This window comes from Acinonyx jubatus, chromosome D2 (genome assembly GCF_027475565.1).
Source record: "Acinonyx jubatus isolate Ajub_Pintada_27869175 chromosome D2, VMU_Ajub_asm_v1.0, whole genome shotgun sequence".
Taxonomy (NCBI): Eukaryota; Metazoa; Chordata; class Mammalia; order Carnivora; family Felidae; genus Acinonyx; species Acinonyx jubatus.
This window is the reverse complement of record NC_069393.1, coordinates 61,865,508-61,881,079: the sequence shown is the minus strand read 5'-3', so window position 1 is coordinate 61,881,079 and position 15,572 is coordinate 61,865,508. Positions and strand designations below refer to the sequence as shown.

General features: G+C 40.9%; 1 long non-coding RNA gene across 1 annotated transcript in view; it reads right to left on the bottom strand.

Moving 5' to 3' along the window:
* Positions 1 to 3,095: 3,095 nt before the first annotated feature.
* The window catches only part of LOC128312650 (uncharacterized), a 29,121-nt gene continuing 16,644 nt past the window's right edge, over positions 3,096 to 15,572 (bottom strand). The window contains exon 3 of the long non-coding RNA XR_008292198.1: positions 3,096 to 4,686. This is a non-coding gene — a long non-coding RNA (uncharacterized LOC128312650). The remainder of the gene's footprint in view (positions 4,687 to 15,572) is intronic.

The following is a 15,572-nucleotide window of genomic DNA, read 5'->3' as shown; positions in this document are numbered from 1 at the left end:
GGCCTATTCAGGGACTTTAAAAATTAGAATTAATTGTCAACATTTAAAATCTGGCATTGTTACATAAGTATTTGGATTTGTAGTTTCATCTTAAAAATTCAAGAGATCTCTAATCCTGTGCAACAGGTTGGTGAGTTGAGAAGAGGCTGCTTCCTTTAGCTCTCCTACGTTCTATGTTTATCATAGTGCCTCTGTTGTCTCATGGGAGCTGAGATTTGCATGCCAATGGTCATTTAACATAGAAGAAGGTGGTTGGGTTCTTTTCCCAGGATTCTATTCAAAGAAAAAAACAAAACAAAAAAGAACTGAATGACCATATGTTTCAAGAAAAGTTGGAGACAGCATATGTCTTTGTGGAGATATAGAACATTCTTCCATTTGTCTAGGCAGATAATCATGTAATATAATTTAAGTCATCATTATAAAATAAATCTGGCCTGCTTTACTCATTTATTGAATGGCAATAGGGACCAGGTATTTGATTCATGGATTTATTGGACATCTGCTGTTATTCTACAGTATGTTCTAAGTGTGCTTTACCATTTTGACAGACGTAACAAAATAATTTCCTTGTGGGTTTATGGAAATGAATAGTGGAAGAAGAGATAATGGTGTTCTATAAAGAAAAGGACACAAAACTAGAAATAGGAACCATATGCTAGAACTCAAGATCCCCTAGGTCGCAGCCCAAGACTATTTCTGCTATCTCTACTGTTTCTACTGTTTCCGGATACATTAATCAATAGCAAAGGCATTACTGAGTTCTGCATGTCTCCAAACCTCCTTTCACTTAAGAAAAAAAAGTACAAATTCTTAAACTTCACAGGAACTTCTTTTTCATTCTCTCAATGGCTTTACATTTTGCAATGATGGTGTATATTTTTTCTCTCTTCTCCATAATCCCTTCTCAGATCCCTTTGGAACAGCCTTCTCTCTTCTGAGCTCTTAGAGTATTTAGTTTTTACTGTCACTTAAACTAGAATTGAACATTTTCTTAGCTTAACAATAGGATAGGCTTGTTTCCCAAGACATGTAGTAAATTGTGTTTGGTGCAAAATTGCCTACTGAATTTTTACCATTAATGATTCATGATGCTTTCCATTCTACTTGCAAATGTTGAGTTTTATACATCCCAGGGAAATCCAGAGTTTCTCCATTTTTCCAACCTGGAGAAGTTACTTGATCAGAACCCACAAGGGCTAGCGGTTCATGAATTTCATTAAAGAGCAGAGAAGAGTAAATTTTAGGAAAGCAATATTTCAAGGAGCTCAAGGAAGACCCTCCAGAAAACATGTACCCCCACTCACACACAGAGCAGAGTTAAGGCTCAGAAAGAGGCTCCCTTAAGACAAGAAAACACTGAAAAGTTTAGTGCTACTGGAACCAATTCTCAACTTCTTACTGTGTGTTTTAAAGTGAAGTAATGCTGTATGAAACTAGGTAGAAGAATTTTTGCTATAAGAAGACTTGTCTAAAGAAATCCTGACCCATAGACTCACTAGATGATCTGACTGCAATTTTCCACAAATCTCTCAAAACCTAACACTAGGAAATGCATTAATGAATGCAAAATAGCCAGATTCATATCTGAATCTGCTAAAAGTCTGTCTGCATTTGGAAGAAGTCTGCAAGGTCAAATGAAACCCCAAATGTTGGGGTTTCTAAATAACAGAAAACACACATTATCTTTTCTAGGAGGGGGAAATTAGTACAAGACCTGTGATTTCATTTACAATTTAAGGGGACAATTTTTGTTTCTTAAAATGAATATATTACCTAAGTTAAGTGAATGATATATTTCAAAGGCTATGTGGAACAAAAAGAATGACTCCAATTATATGCAATGTATTTGGTAAATAAAAACCCATTAGTCCATAATAATAATAAAAGGAAAAAATCAATCATTTAGTACTATTGGAGATGACTATTATGCCAATTCCACACTCTGAAAATGGGGAATGAACAATGTAGAATAATTCTTTCAACAATCATATAAAGGAAACAAGATAATAATAAAATTGTTAGATAAAAAGCTGACAGGGCATGGAATATTTGTGCAGTTTTTAAGTATCACCCCAGAGATGTATTTGATTAATGCGACTGCACCACAAATTACCACAAACTTAGTGGCTTTAAATGACACACAATATACACCATAGGGTCTCACAAGGCTGCAGTCAAGGTGACAGTTGGGCTGGGTTCCTTTGGAAGCCACATGTAGTTCACTCCCAGGTGACCTTCTCAAAGACCTCGCACAACCAGGCAGCTTATTTCTTCAGAGACAGCAAAGGACTGCGGGGAGAGGGAGCCGGGGAGTTGTTGTTCAATGGGTATAGTTTCAGCTTTGAAAGATGAAAAGATTCTAAAGACCTGTCATACAACAATGTGGATACAGTTAACACTACTGAATTGGACCCATCAAAATGTTTAAGATGGTGAATTTATATCATGTTTTTTTAGCCTAATTTTTTTTTTTAGCATTTCTTTATTTTTGAGACAGAGAGAGACAGAGCGTGGGCAGGGGAGGGGCAGAAAGAGAGGGGGATATAGAATCTGAAGCAGGCTCCAGGCTCTGAGCTGTCAGCACAGAGCCCAATGCGGGGTTCCAACTCACGAACTGCTAGATCATGACCTGGGCCGAAGTCGGACGCTTAACCGACTGAGCCACCCAGGCCCCTAGCCTAATTTTTTAAACCCATAAGAAGGAAAACATAAAACAACTTTTGATTTTTGAGGATTAATATTGTAGAAGTAAGTTAACACCTACCTTTATTAGATGACCTGGCATTGTTAACTCTTACCAGTCTGTGTCACAATCAATGGCTCAGATCCTAAAATACTCTCAATGGTGTTGACTCCGTAGGGAGGGTTTTCAGTTTTGGTTTTGGTTTCGGCTTTTTTGGCTCCTATATTTTAAGTAGTTAGAAGCACTAAGAGATAGAAAGTTTCCAGGGAGAGAGCTTTCCCGGCCTCCAAATGTCCAAGAATAGGTGAGGAGGTTTTAAACTGGTGCTTCTTGACATTTCATATGCATAAGAATCACCTGGAGTCTTGTTAAGGTACAGACTGCTGTGCAGTTAAGTTTGCAGTGGGATCCGAGGTTCTGCAATTCTAACACTCTCCCAGGTGATCTTGATGCTGCTGTTTTGAGTCGTGAGAGCTTAAAGAGATTTAAATAATTAGCAAAGGTTGAACTAACTATGCAGCATTTACCAATTTCATGTAGTCATTAAAATCACCTGGTACTTTGTTAATACCAATGTCTAGGCCCCTACCCTGGAGAATATGCCTTAGTTGCTCTTCAGTGGAAGTCTGGTATTTGTGGTTTTAACCTCATGATTTTTACGATCAGTCAGTTTGGCGAAATGCTAAATGATCTTTAAAATTTCTTTCAACGTTTGTATTTATTTTTGAGAGACGGAGAGAGACAGAGCATGAGTGGGGGAGGGGCAGAGACTGAGAGGAAGACACTGAATCTGAAGCAGGCTCTAGGTCTCATCTGTCAGCACAGAGCCCGACTTGGGGCTTGAACCCACAAACCACAAGATCATGACCTGACCCAAAGTCAGACGCTTAACCGACTAAGCCACCAAGACTCCCCTAAATAATCTTTAAAACAGTTTTTGGTATTGACTTCCCACAATTCCGCTTCTCGATATTTCTCCTAAGGGCTAGCTATAGACGAGGTTTTCGACAGATGCCTATGTCCACTATCGGCCTGGTATGTTGTTTCATCCCAGGGACATTAGAACACCTATTACATGGAATCACCTTTTACTGCTCATAACCAAGAGTAAGCACTCTACATGTGAACCTGCTTTCATCACTTGGCTAGATGATTTCGTTAAGTGATAGACTTTCATTTTTATAACAACTCTGTGAGATTTTCATTATTTCTCTCATTGTGTGGATTAGAAGACAGAAGTCTATAGAAGTCAAGCGACTTGCTAAAGGTCGTACAGACGGACAAAGTTGGGGGGTATGGATATGACTCTTAACTCAGTCCTGAGCCTGGTCCCTCAGACAACAGTTGCCCCATCACCTGTTCCACCGCCCCCTCTGCGTGCCTGGGAGGCACAGGGCCTGCAGGCTCTTCGCGTCTTCTGCTCTTCTCTACTTGATGTCTCCATTTACTTCGGCTTTCTGCCTCGTGGTAGGACTTCACGCTCTGACTTTTGCATCTGCTGTCCTCAGGCCCTCCAGCAGGGGACCTCAACCCAGATTCACTCTTCCAGTATCTTCCTCTGGTCTTCTTGAACATGCACACTCATCTCAGTCTGGAGGAAAAGTCAGTTGTGATATAATGAGGCTCCTGACATTAGGCTCTTCAGAACAGCAATCAAATACACTTCCTGAATTATTCTTCAGTCAGAACCAGCTGCTCTGTGCAAAGCCACGTGGTGGGATTGGTAGGGTGGGGAAATCTGTACTCATAGGCGGTTAATAGAAACTTGCTGATTCTTTTCTGTTCCTTGGTTATCATTAGTACAAATTGCATGGAAGTCATTTTGCCTAACAAATATGCATTGAGCACCAGCCCAGAATTGTTCAGGGTACTTGGAGGATGCAAGGCTGAGCACAAGTGGCCATGAATTGTGTTCTGATGGAGCTTCTGGGTCAATGAAGAAGATAATTTTAATTAAATAATCATAACAATCCATGTGTGATTACAAATAGAGATCAGTGCTGTGAAGGGAAAAAACACAAATATTAGAATAAAGTCTCAAATGTGTAGTAGAAATCAGCAAGGATCTGGTCAGGTTAATCTCATTTTTCCTTTTATTTTCTTTAGTGGAGTTGTGATGTTTATAGTTGTAAAAAGAGCTCACATTTATTGAGTTCTTATTATGGACAAGTGGTTTCTTGTAAGTGCTTGATATGCTTTATCATATTGTATCTGCCCAGAAACTACATTAGCCCTATAAAACAGCTATTCTCAATCCCCTTGAGTTTCTTCCTTTGAGAGTTTGGGACAGAGTGCTTAACAAACCTTAAGCATCATACAGCTAAGGAGAAATGGGTGCAGAATTGAACACAAGTCTATCTGACTCCACTGCTCAAGCTTTTAACAATTGTTGATTGCTCACTGCCTCAGGGAAATACAGTAGACATTGTGTACTGAGAGCCAGTTGTCATAACTGGGCCCAGGATGGAGAGACAGTGGCAAGAACAATGTAAGAACAATTAGGTAGACTGGTAATTGGTTGAACAAATAGACCCAAAGGAGATATTTTGATGGATGACAAACAGGAGGAGGGATCATAATAGCATCTGCCTGAGGCTCTGTCCTTGGCCCTGTCTGAAACAGTTTGTCAGTGGACCTAGGTAAATGCATGAAAGGGAAGGGTTCATCCCATGTGTGGACAAAAATTGCTGAGAAGAGGAGCAAATATGTTGGATGACAAAATTAGTATTCACAAAACTCCCACTGAGGTCTGCTTCTCTTAATTTGAAATTTAAAGCAAATGAAAGTGAAGACTTGCCCTTTGAGTCCAGGGCATCAACAGTATAGCTATTGACCTGGGGACATGGAACTCCACATTTTGACATAAAAATTTTCGTGGGTGGGATATTTCATGTGGCAATAGCATGAGGTGACAGGTAAAACACTTAATGAGATCTGTGTTTCACTCTGGGATTATAAAATCTGGGTAAAAAATATAAAACAAAGGAAAGAAGAGACAGCATTTGCTTTATCTGAGTAGACCATTTATGGAAAGAAGCATTCCACATAGTCTGGCACCTTATAGTGAGGTTATATAGAGAGCAATTAAGTCATCTGGAGGAAAGAAGCAGGATTGTAAAACGTTGGAAATATTTCATGTGAAGAGCAGTCAAAATGTAAATAAACAGCTAAAACTAGGTTGTGGAGGTGCCCAGGTGGCTCAGTTGGTTAAGCATCTTACTCTTGGTTTAGGCTCAGGTCATGATCTCACGGTCTGTGGGTTCGAGCCCCGTGTCGGTCTCCATGCTGACAGCAGGGAGCCTGCTTGGGATTGTCTCTCTCCCTCTTCCTCTGCCTCCCTGCTCCTCCCAAAATAAATAAATAAACATTAAAAAAACCTAGGTTGTTGACTGTAGGGCAGATGAAACTCAGGACAGCTGACAAGCTGTCACTAGCACTTGGACTCTCCTGCAGAGGTAGCATGACATCATGTTGGGGGTTCCCATGGGGAGTGTCGATGAGGCCACTGAGCACAGGAAGATGAAACTATGGGAGAATAATTCTTAGTCTCTACTTTACAGATGAGAAAACAGAGGTCTAGAGAGCTTCAGTAACTTTAGCTCAAGTTAAGGGTTTGCCAAATAAATCAGGAGATAGGGAGGGCAGAGTGGGTGAAAGATTTTAGGACAACCTTCAAAAAGCAAATCAGAATTCATTACAAATAGGTACTCATTGACAAAAATAGTTATAGGTAAAAAATGTATTGCTGGTATTTTACTCTGTTACATGCTTTCCATACTTGGTCTCATTTCATATCCCTAGCAATCCTTTCTCCATTTTAAAGATGATAAAACTGGGGCGCCTGGGTGGCGCAGTCGGTTAAGTGTCCGACTTCAGCCAGGTCACGATCTCGCGGTCCATGAGTTCAAGCCCCGTGTCAGGCTCTGGGCTGATGGCTCAGAGCCTGGAGCCTGTTTCTGATTCTGTGTCTCCCTCTCTCTCTGCCCCTCCCCCGTTCATGCTCTGTCTTTCTCTGTCCCAAAAATAAATAAACGTTGGAAAAAAATTTTTTTAAAGATGATAAAACTGAGGGTAGGTGACACTAAGTAATTGTGTGTGCATGGCTGAGACCCAGCCATATCTGAGTTAGACTCCAGAGCCCATGCTAATAGACAACACCCTGATGATTCTAATAGTGTAGAACAGGAGTAAATCAGGAGTTTGGGGCAGAAGGACAAGAGAGATTGGGGCCAAGAAAAGAGAGATCTTTGCTCAAGGGGAGGAACTGGCAGCCTCTAGTAAGAACTGGACTGAAGACACAAGTAGCCTGGATGGGAGAGTGATAATGTGGGGAATCACAAGTTCCTAGAATAATTAGGAGTGTGGCGGTTTCTGGAAAGCAATGGCTGTAACCAACTGCAGCTAATATTAGCCTTCCCTGTGGTGGGATCGTTAGCCACAGCCTGTCAAATATCCTTAGACAAATGCCTTCTGGACAACCTCATATCCATGCCCTTTCAGAGCAATATCACTCTGCTTGAGTGGTGTTTTCACCTTCATCTGCCGAGACAGGTTGTCTACACTCAGTCTTTAATGTAAAGAAAAAAAAAATTGTCAAGGACTAACAGAACACATACAAAGTGCTTCTGACAACAGGGCTATCATACCAATATGTAATTTGTATTGGTGTAATGTCTCCCTGCCCAAGCTTTACATAGTTTCTCTCTTGTAGACTTCGCACATTTAGCTCGATAGACATTATCTTTCTCCCTAGCTGATGGGGAAAGAAAAATCACCATGCGTTCTAATGTTGGACTTTGTTCTAGAGCAACTGAGGCTGATAGGATATGATCTGAGTCCTCAACATCAAAGACCAAGTCTAGACTAGACTAGACTCGACTCTGCTCCTCAAAACTTATATTTCACACCTTAACCTCCAGCTTGCTGCCTCTGCTTCTTAAAATAGAGGAATCATTTTGTTTTCCAAGTTCTTCATCCAGAAGGTAATAAGGCCGCTTCTGGAATGGGGTAGGGGCTGTGGTGGAACAAATGCCCCAAGCCTACCCTGCTGGGTTCTGGCAGCAGAGGTCTCTCCCGAGCACCAACTGCCGCATGAGCTCATTTCTTGCTCCCTGGCATCTTGCTGTGCACTGCTTTATTAAGAGGAATTTACTCTTCAATTTCCTGTAGTGATTTCAAATTCCCAAGGTTACTGCAGCGCCTTGCTTTATAGCAACAATTACACACCACTCCCTAAGGTCGTAAAGGATTTGGAAATACATCCTCAGAGGAGCCTTTGGATGTCAGATGCCACCAGCTTGCAACAACAGTAACTCTGTCATTAGAATCTTGGGTGTGAGATGCTTGGAGGTGGGAGAAGAGAAGGAGCCCAAAGAGAACAAGGAGAGGGTTCTTTAAATATCCTGGCCTGGTCTCAACGCTCAGGGAGTGCTGTAAGAAGGGGGGATCACAGCGATGGTAAGGAGCATTGGTTTTCTCTTGCAGAGAGCAGTTTCATGTCTGCAGGGGGTGGGGTTTCTCTTCTCCAGCCTCTGATCACAGAGCCACATAACTCTCCTCACAGAGTAGTTATTTTAAATGTGTACCATTTTCAAAGAAACTTACTGCTGAGGCTCTTTTAATCCTCAGAGCCAGTTGGCGGGGGGCCTGCACAGAGCTTATTTTATGGCATCCTAACAATGCATACAGGGCAGCATCTCAAGGAATCACACTCTCCAAATGTGAGTTGAGGATAATGCTACAGACCATCAAATGCAGGTCCTACCTTTCATAAAGAGGAAAACTGATACTCAGAGTAATTCAGCTCACATGGTGTCACTCTGCAAGTAAACTGGAGATATTTTTCTTATACTTTTATTGCTCATAAATCCCACATTCATCACAGAAAGAAGAGCAATGCATTGACTGCCTCGCAGGTTCCTTTTTCTTAAAACTGATACATCCATTAATTCAGTTCGGCTTGCTAACAACCCAAATTTGGGAGATTTACGAATAAAATAAATCAGGAGGGAGCAGCCTCTGGTACTTGAGTTAATTTAATTTGTTTAAGAGGAAAACAAGATGTGTAATCCCCATTTATGACAATAGTTGGGGAAAGGCCAAGACTTTGTTGAAGGGTTTAGTGGCAGCATCAGCAGGAAACCTGAGATGAGAAAGTCACACCATGAAATTATAACCTCCCACTGGCCTTTCCCAGGCAAGAGAGAAAGAGGGAACCCCCAGATGACATGACTCAAAATTCCCACATCTGTCTCATTTGTTATGACCAGTCCCTTGCCTCACTTTGATGATGAAATAGTGGTTTGTAGAAATATCTATTCGTAGGTGAATAAGTTTGTATTTCACACGACTACTTTGTAAACAAAGAATATAATACTTGGTTTCTCCCTCGAGCTCTGTTGGTAATAGGGAACAAAGGAGGCTCGGGAATAAGTTGAGGTGTATAGATAGGTGACTTTGGTTTAAAAAATAGTCCCTGCTGGAATTCAGATTAGGAAACTTGGAATCTGCATCCTGGTCAGAAACTTTGCCAAAAAATTCACACATTTATTTATCCAACAAGCAGCTTTAGAGTAAGTACTCTTTGCATGGTGTATATATGTCGCAGTCTTTACGTTCGGATGGGAAATGCAGAGACCCAAATTTGCCAATGGTCATGAAAATGCACATGGGACACAGTCACAGCACAGCAGCATACTAAGAAATCAAAGAAGAAAAGTTTAGGGGAAGATATGAAAAAATGAACATCTGCTGAGCCCCTGCTCTGACCAAGGCATTGAACTGGATGTTCTATTAACATCACAATATTTTCATTCTGAAAGGAATTTAAACTCTGCGTGCCCTTTGATGCAGAAAAGTTTAATCACATGAAGTAACGTTCCCATGGTCTCATCTCTATAAGGTGGGTCTGGGGTGGGAATCCAAGCTTGTCTGATTCCGAAGCCCAATATTTTCCATTTTTCTGCATGAAGTGCTCACCGGTACAAGATTTATATATACGTGAGGCCTAATACATTCCCCAGAATGTTAAAGTTACTTTTATAAAGTCCATCAGAGCAGAGTTTAGTCTGTAAGAGACCAGTTAAACTGAGCTCCGCATCAAGTATGTAGTCACAGATTTTATAGGGCAGTGTAACATAGTGCTTACCAGCCTGGGCTCTGAAATCCATCCTTGTGATTTTGAGGCCTGCTTTATTTTACCCTTTGGCAGTTGTGTGCTGTAAGCATGCCATTTCATCACTCTGAGTCTCCATTGCCCTGTTGTATTAGTCAGAGTCCCGCTCGGAAAAAGACTGGGGGATTTAATGGGAGTTTAATAACGGTATTGTTTTACAAAGGTGTGGGCAGGTTCCTGGAAACCACCAGCAAAGACTCAGTATCTTCAGCAAGTAACAGTACCAGGAGCTGCTACCTCCCTAAGGCTGCAGAGGCTAATGGAGTGAGAATGTTGGAACCCACAGGACGAGGGAGGGCTGCATGGAGAGGGCTGCCTGGCAGAAGATGCAACCTTCTGTCGAGACATGCTTCCATCCAAAGGCTAGACAGGAAGTACCCCAACCTCACTCTCACCCTTTCCTCCAGTAATTCCCTGCTCCCCATCGGCGGAACCGAAATGGAAGCCAGAGAAAAGGAATAGCATTCACACTGGATGCCCTCCAAAATCTTGCGGCAGGACACGGAATAATGGGAAAATGCAAAAACAAGCACACATTCGTCAAATGGGGGTGGTAGTCATAGAACCCACTCTGAGAGTCGTCGCAAGGATTACATGAATTAAAGCATATAAAGTACTGAGATTGATGCCAGTCGTGTGATAAGCTCGTGTATAAATCCAGAGCTGAAGTAGACTGAGAATGAGCTACTCCAACATCTTTATTTGACCAATGAGCACACAGAGGTCCAGAGAGAAGTGATTCGTCTCAAGTTACATAAATAACTTGCCCCAAGTTGTATATAAAGACTAAAATTTGTCCTTCCATCTAGTTGCTAGAGATCTATATCTGTAACTTGCCTGCCTTAAAGGAAGGCACAGTCCCAATTTCAAGTCCAAAAAGGTGAACAAAATGGGTTCTATTACCTGCAGAACTTACATCTCTCTGAGACTTCCAGCATGTTCCCTCTAATGGTCTGCATTCTACAAAGTGGACTAGGATTTCTTGAAATAATTTGTGCACTGGCTGACTTGCATTTTTCTCTCTCATGGGTTTTTCTGTGTAAAAATAAGAATCTGACATGGTAAATCTTAAAGGACCAATAAGCAAAGTGCAGGGACTCCTCATTTCAAACCGAGCAGTTTAAAGAACAGATCTCTTCTGGTCCACAATGACCATCCTGGAGCAGGAAGCAGAGCCAGGATGTTTGTAAAATCAGCCTCCCCTTTCCAGGAAAGATAAATGCTATGCAGGAGCAGCTCTAGCCAAGGGTACCTCATGATAACTGCAGCCAAATAGGTGATGACCAACCATCCCAGTTTGCCTGGGATTATCCGGTTTTATCACAGAAAGTCCCTCATCCTGCAAAAACCCCCACCCATGCATCCCACCCCATCCTGCCCAGTCCAGGGCAAACCAGGATGCTTGGTCACCCTAGATGATGTACAGAGTTCAGACCAGACAAGTGCCCTGTCCCTAGGTTCTTGCCTGGTGCTTAATTGCATCATTTTGGAATTTAAACAGTTGCATTTCTAAGCAATACTCTGCATTTACCCCTGGAAATTCTAATAAGCATATGCTAATAAATCAAAGAGTGGTCACAAAGATAGAAACAAAAATTAAGAGGCAGCTTAAAAACAAAACAGAGAGCAGATGCTATGACTACTTTTAATTATAAAGCACTAAATTCCTTCACAAGACTGTTCAAAGCACCGATCTATCTGGTGAGCAAAGACTGAGGTAGCAGTCACCAGAAAAGTAGGTGGGAAATACAGAAGATTTCAGACCCACTACTGACTGGGGCCAGTGACATCAAGGACTGGATATAATCGCTTAAGGTAACCTCTGTGGTATCTCATAAAGAACTTAGGCTGCTAAAGTGTACATTAACTCCTGGTGAATACATGAATAAGGAATAAAGGAAAAAGAAAAGTGCATCCAATGGTACATTTTGCGAAGGGTCTTTGGAGTCATTATTTCTAGATGTTTCTGAACTTAAATTTAAGTCAGTCTCCTTGGCCAGTCTGCTTTCATCTGCAGCATCAGGACGCATCACGTCCGCAACGAGGAGCCTTGTATATCCAACGTAAGCTCGGTGAGGCTCCAGTTTGTACTTATGACGGGGGAAAAACTCCAAAACAATCTATGATGACCTAAGCCTTTCCCCTTTCCTGAATTAGGTAGTATTATTCTTAGCCTTTATTTTTTGAATTTCACCATCTGAAGGCGAACTCTGTTGTGCCAGATCAACTGTTGAGATCTTTGTGGTAGAAAATCAGGTGGGAACTAGGAGGGGTGGTTTTTGGAGAGCGATTCAGTAGAAGAGTGAAATGGGGAGTTTTTAGAGACGTGAAAGAAAGTATGATTCACCTTCATAATATTCTAGAAATATGAATTAGAAAACTGAATTAATTCATGATTAATATTGTTGTATGAAATATGTTCTCCTAAACATGGCACATTATGGGATAGAAGCATGTGGGTCATGATCTGTAAGTTTAAGATAATATTCTATGCGGTACTATTTTATACTACTGATAGAGTATGGAAAATAGGCTACTCTGGTACTTCCACATCAATGCAAGCAGTTACTTTACATCTGCAAACATAACCTGCCCTGACATAGTCTCACATCTACATAACAGCATACTATTCTGTTATATATTCTGTTCACGAGCTAGCACCTAAAATTTTATATGCAATTATTGCATTTCTAAGCAAGGTTACAGTATCAGCTAGTCTGGATCATAAAACAGTCTCATTCATTTAAAGTAAATAATGACAATTTTGTTTAGTAGGAAGTACATAGAATCAAAAATCAAAAAGTCTGTGTGGCACTCCCAGTGGGGCCACTAATTTGCTGTGTGAATTTGAGAACCTTCATTCACTGCTTAGGCCATAGCGAGTGAGAATTACAATACATAGAGTCTACTCACAGATTTGGGGGATGAGACTGGACCCAAATGCATCCATTGAGAAAAACTCAAAATCCTACATAAATGAGAAGCTACTATTATATGCACTGCATGAATGGAGACTTGCTAAAGAATCAGAAAGATATCAAGCGTACCTACTATTAAATGGGCTCTACTTTTTGTCTTCTCATGATAGTACAGAAAGGATAAGGTAAAACAGACCGACAAACTATAACAGGGCACTTTGGTTCAACGGTAGTGTTTCTATTTTGGATTTGACCATCAACGTGTTACACATTTTTAATTTGCATTTAAATTTCCTTGAGACCATTTCTCGTGGCCCAATGATTTAGAGACCATTTCCCATGGCCTCTGTCAGCTCCTCTATACACACTGCTCCAACTTGACTGGCCCCAGAATACATTTACTAGAGCAACCACTGCATGCAGTCTTGAGCCAGGCATGCCTTGGGCTCCTTATTTTTTTGTACCTTTAGCCTCAGTGTTAGCCGGCACATGGGAACCCTGGCAGAAAACCCCTGCTTGTATGAGGACCCAGCAGTAGCTTCTGCATTAAATCGATGATTGCAGGATTTGTTGCTACCATGACAAGACAAAGGAGTCGCCAGGAGGAAGCTTAGGTGGTCCATGGGTGCACGTTCTGGGATTAGACATTAGCTTCTTGAGCCTCAGTTTTCTCACCTATAACAGGAGGTAACTTTCTTGTATGGCTGTTTTGAGGACACCATAAAATGACTCATGTTTGGCATTTAGTACAAAGTGGGATACATAGTAAAGCACCTGGTACGTATATTTTATCTATTATTATTTCCTTATCATTTAGATTAAGTCAGTTTCCACAGTTCTACAGCTCTGAGAGAACCGGATCCCTTTCCTCCATGACCCTGATGACGGCTCACAGTTATACCTTGGTTATTTGATTACTTGCTTAAAAACGTGCTCATCACCTTGTGGGCCCAGCATCCTCATTTGCATTTGCTCGGTTTTATAACTCCTGCTACCAGCACACTGGCGCATGGGATGCATTCAATGCATACCTATTAAATAAATACATGAGATCCATAGAATTTAAACTAATGACCACTGAGGAGCAGAAAAGAAAATCAGCAAAAGCCATTATTAATCATCTACAAGGCCTACGTTTCCTATCCCAACATCCCCACCAACCCCACCATGTGACTCTGCACAGTATGGCTGATTCTGACTAAAGAAAGTTCAGGGAATATATTTTATCTGGTCCAAAGAGCCTGTCCTCGGGAACCTCAGGCATCAGGATGTGCTTTTCCTCCAGACTGAGATGGATGTGGATGTTCAAAAAGATCACAGAGAGATACTGAAGTGAGCAAGTCTGACCTGACACTGATCACAATGTCTGCTCTTCCCTTGATAGCTTAATGTCTTTGTGTATCTTGGTTTCATGTCTCCTGACCAGGACTTTACTTTTGCTTCTGCTCCGCCAAATCTTCTAGCACCGAGCATCAACCCTGATCCTCACCAGGGTGCTGTACAGGTATACACATGGATACCAGTGGGATTGTAAGTCTAGTGTCTGAGTGACCAGGATTCAGACAGAGATGGGAATCCACTACTGACCCCACAACTTCTTCCATCTGTGTGACCTTGAGCAAGTCACTTGAATTCAACTACCAAAACCAAAACAGGAAGAAATAGAAAATTTGAACAGTCTCATAACCAGTACAGGAATTGAATCAGTAATTAACAATGTCCCAACAAACAAGAGTCCAGGGCTGGATGGATTTCCAGGGGAATTCTAGCAAACATTTAAAGAAGAGTCAATGCCTATTCTTTTGAAACTGTTCTGAAATATAGAAATGGAAGGAAAACTTCCAAACTCATTCTACGAGGCTGGTGTTACCTTGATTCCAAAACCAGACAAAGACCCCACTAAAAACGAGAACTACAGACCAATTTCACTGATGAACATGGATGCAAAAAATCTCAACAAGATACTAGTCAACCAGATCCAACAATACATTAAAAGAATTATTCACCAGGATCAAGTGGGATTTATTCCTGGATGCAGGGCTGGTTCAATATCCACAAATCAACCAATGTGATACATCACATTAATAAAAGAAAGGATAAGAATCATATGATCCTCTCCATAGATGCTTGTTTCTGATCCACATGATGAGGGAAATAATATAAACCTCACAGAGTTGTTATGCAAATAAAATTTTATAGTTCACAAAATTGCTTAACCACTAAATGATCATAGCGGGTTCATGTATTGAGTGCTGATTTTTGATTATTAATAATATGTAGGAATCTTACTGTCACTGAGATTTAAAAAAAAGACAAAAGAATAAGGCAAAAATTAAAAACAATATTTTCGGGAAAAAATATAATCAATCGTTAGTTCTATGGGAAAAAAATAAACAGAGAAATAGTATCATGGAAAGCTTATGAAGATCATCTAGTTAGTGTTTCCCAAATTTACCTGATCAGAAATATTTCCTTGTTAAACACACAGCTTCTAGACTTCCACCCAAAATCAACTAAGTCACAGTGTCTAAAGGAAAATGATAGAAAGTTAGATTAAACAGGATATCAGGGGGTTCTTACAACCAAAAACAATTGGGAAACCCAGCTTTACTGAGTTCAACCTTTCCTAACTCTTTGAGAACCCTTACATGTGTTCCACAGACCAGCAGTATCAATACTACCTGGGGACTTGATCAAAAAAATATCGAGCCCCATCTCAGACCTACTGAATCAGAATCTTCATTTGAAGAAGATCCTCAGGTGATTCTCAGGGTCATTAATAGTTGAGAAGCAT